We start from the raw sequence: 4,082 nt of genomic DNA on the forward strand, positions 1-4,082 counted from the left end.
GTTTCTGAGAATAGGCCCGTTAAAGAAATGATCACTTTCAACCCGCCACACTCCCCACCTTTCCAAAAAGTGCCAAAACTAAGACCAGCTTCGAAAAGTAACCGAGACCTTTAATTTTATACCCCACATGACTATATTTGATGAAAAAAAATGTATGCATGTATGCATGTATGGGACCCCCCCCCTTAAATTCGACGTAAAAGGATGTAACTCACTATATGCGTGAGCGTTCACAGTTCCCACCTTTCTACCAAATTTAGTGTCAATCGCTACAACCGTCGCCGAGAAAAATGCATGTGACGGACAAACGGACAGACAGTAAACCGATTTTAATAAGGTTTTGTGTTTACACAGAAGGGCTGTGGAGAAGTAGATTCTTCATAAATGCGACTTTAATATTTCACGCGAATGTCAATTATTTTCGCTAATTATGACGTCAGCATCTTATTTGTGTAGCTTTGGAAACAGTTTGAAGAAGTTTGAACTGCTATAACTTTGGCGTTAATAGCCAGATTTCCATGAAATTCGACACATGTGTACAAAACATTATCCTCTTTGCTGGTGCTGGTTTGGAAGTCTTCGGATGAATTTAAGGAGTTTTTTAGTCAATTTCTAAAAATTGGTAATATACTATTAGTAAGTTTATTTGAGCAGATATCGGAATGGGATATATTTTGAAGCCTAGATTTCATCTAAGCGCACCACCCTGACTTTTTTCGGATTTTTGGGTTGGGTAGTTTCCGAAAATGAGTCCTGTCTCACTTTAAGTGTCTACATTTTGACTCCTTACTCGCGCACTTTGCAATTTACGTCAAAACTAATATCAGATTCAAAAAGCACTAATTGAGACCTTTGCCATCAAATTCCGTTCGGATCGGTTTAGCCTTTTTGGAGAAAAGTTCGTGTGACAGACAGACAGTGAATCGATTTTAATAGGGTTTCGTTTTACACAAAACCGTAAAGTCATGGGTCCATCCAAGCCAACTACCAACTTCACGAGAAAATTGCGATATCCATAGAAAGAATGCCCATTAGCTGGGGTTTTAGAATGCACTCAAAGTATTCCCTGTTGTCGTGGAAGACGATTAAAAGGAATAGAGATTTTTAGGCTAGGGGTAAGGAATCCGTGCATATATTGATCATAAGGCGAAAGTGGTAGTGGATAGGTCAGGCTTTGAGAAGAGACTAACATTTTCTTACCGTGCATGTCACTCAGTGGTACCTACTACCCCAAGACGACCGACGAGTGAATCGCCCTAGGGCTATGTATGACAGTGCAGGAAGAATGTAAGGTACTTGACGTCGCGCTTTAGGGCAACCCCCGAACTTGCGATATATCATAAGCTGTTAAAACCAGGCGGAACGGTACATGCAGATTGTTACCGACAATACCGGTAACGGGAAGCACAAAGATTGAGCTAATAAACATGTTAAAGTGGTTTTGCTCCAGTTCGGGAAGCATTGGAAATACACTGCTGGGACGTCTTATACCACTTTGCGTATGCTCCACACATTGTTTTCTGCAGCATAGCTTTCTAATTTCTATGAAGCAGTAGAAATTTTTGATGATCAATAGGTCATTTCAAAATATGAGAAAATTTGTTCAAAGATGTTTCCAAGCCAAGTTTGTCGAAAAAGGTAACAGTCATGACGATGGCAAATAGTTGATTGGTTAAGTTATAGATGTTCGAAATAGTTAAAATTTAGAACAAATTGGTCGTTATTATGGATCAACTTATAGACGTATCTATACCAAAAGATGAGCGCTAGTAGCCGCACGCGGAATTTCAAGCACTTGGCCCTAGGTACCATATTTGCAGTGTACTCCTCAAACTTGGCTGAACGCATGTAGTAATGAATTATATGAATATTCGGAATTATATGAATATTCATACTAAAGTTCCAACGGATAAACTTACATAATACATTCTTTCTCCCCCTGCGGGGTGGTTATTATTACTATTGCATTCAACCCTAATAAGTAGTCATAATGAGCAATATGGCCGATTAATAAATGCCACAAATACCACATTTTTAAAGAGCATATGCAAGTTCTTATAATACATTTGCTTACGCAACTATTTAGGTCCCCGCATGGAATGTTGCACACAAGTGTTAACTTCATAAATATATTTATTCGCAGCAGATATAATAAACTAAGCAACTTTTCGCGTTAAGTTAATTGAGACACCTTCCACGTTATAACTCAAACAATTTCGGGCCTACATTATTTACTTTTGTTGTTATGAACAGTATACGATACTAGTGGTCAATGAGGGGGGACGATTTGATCTTTACATTTGCAGAGTCCATCCACATCGCAATAACCGCCGCGGAAATTTTGCCGGTGGCAGCTTTGTCTACAGTAGAGCAAAATACAAGATTTAGGTTGAGCTCCTGGTGCATCTGCAAATAAATTAGTAAAATTCAATCAAAGCGTCTTAGTAAGTTGGTTGCACAATGAAAATCGCTTACGAATAACTTTTGGGTCACTGTCACCACTTTCCGAAGAACAACCTGCAGAAGACAAAGCTAACACCAAACAAAAATATAATAAGTACATCGTTTTCCACTAGTTCTTATTAAACTTTAGTATCTCCTTTTCTTGCTGAATTTATTATGAATCCGTTTGTGAGCGCTCTCAATTTATATAGAGTATCGCAGTGTTCAAAAGCGAATCTAACATTGCTTCGGAAAATATAGATATGAATAATTAGGCCGCGGAAACGAGTGAGCTTGGGGCAATATTCATTATCGGCCCGGTCTATTACCAACCAAGTATTCAAATTTATCGATAACTATTTATAGCACCATACTGGGATTGATTTTGTAGATGAGGCTCGCCCTCAATGAATGAGGTTACGATATTGAACGGACTAAGCGAACCATAAAAGCTTTTGGAGATGAAATTGCGTATGTGTACAAACAGCGATGTTAACACTAGATAACAACACAATAGCTTTGATTTGAGCTGCAAGCGACCACTAAATTTAATATCGGAACAAAAGATTGGATAGTACCAAACATTATTAACGAAAAAGTGAAGCGGAACTGAAAACTGTAGGCAAGTGATAATACCGGTATGTAGGCATAACATCTATTCTTGATGAAAAAAGATTTGTATAAAACTTCAGGCATATAGTCATCATCTCGGCAATTTCCAATAACTTCGAGACAATAAAAGATGTTGGCGTATTGGGGAAAGAGACTACAAACGTAGGAATTTGAGTTGTCAAGATTTTTATGAACGCTTTTTCTATAATAATAATAACTCCGCCGTAGCCATTACCATGGAGGAGGGTCGATAGCTTCAGTCTGAATGACTGAAGGTCATCGCCGCGCCTCAGGAGGTGGGTGAGAAAACTGCTGGGATTTCGTACTTTTGTAGATTATTCATTGACGAAACCATCGCCACACCTGGAAGTTCCAAAGGTATAAAAGTTCCCACTAACTAATGAGAAGACTTTAACGGTGCGGATAATCGACGAGAGCTGTCTGACTTGGTGACTGCGTCTAGCTTCGATAATGAACAGCACGTGTCGAAACGGCTAATCGTGGGGAGATTCGACGACTAGGAGCGACGATGACCGGGCTCATGGCTCAGCCTGCTTGCACTGTTTCACCATAGTCTATAGGTACCAATTTACTAGACGATGGCAGTAGAGGCAATGGTGTCAACACCACCACACCGCACTGGATCGGTACTCTGTATCGCTCAGCAGAAGCCCCCGCTAATGTTTACAATAAACTGCAAAGATCGTTTATAGAATTTCCAGAAATGGAATCTTTGCATAGACCAGGTGTTCGCAGGCTCTATGCATCTCCGAGAATTCTTTCTGAAATCACTGATAAAATTGCGTCTCGTCTGTATGCTGATACGGTAATTGAAGTCACTTGTACATTGTGGTGGAGTTCCTGCTGCATGCCTAGAGCATTTGCTTTTGTGTTATTGGTTTGAGTGACCGGAGAGATTCACTATGGAAAATTGATTTGAATCATCGACACCACTCATTAAGGTAGGAGTTGTAGCATTGATGAACGGAACAAGCGGTTCCCGATATATCGGTATTTGCGAGATTAAT

The 4,082-nt window shown here is 39.6% G+C and overlaps 1 long non-coding RNA gene across 1 annotated transcript; it reads right to left on the reverse strand.

The window, feature by feature from the left end:
* Nucleotides 1-2,115: 2,115 nt before the first annotated feature.
* Nucleotides 2,116-2,762, reverse strand: LOC119661301. Its single transcript, XR_005250573.1, has 2 exons — nucleotides 2,476-2,762; nucleotides 2,116-2,406 (listed from the first exon to the last, which is right to left on the reverse strand). It is a non-coding gene; the product is annotated as an uncharacterized LOC119661301 (long non-coding RNA).
* Between the last annotated feature and the right edge of the window lie 1,320 nt (nucleotides 2,763-4,082).

Source organism: Hermetia illucens, chromosome 1 (assembly GCF_905115235.1).
Source record: "Hermetia illucens chromosome 1, iHerIll2.2.curated.20191125, whole genome shotgun sequence".
Lineage (NCBI taxonomy): Eukaryota > Metazoa > Arthropoda > Insecta > Diptera > Stratiomyidae > Hermetia > Hermetia illucens.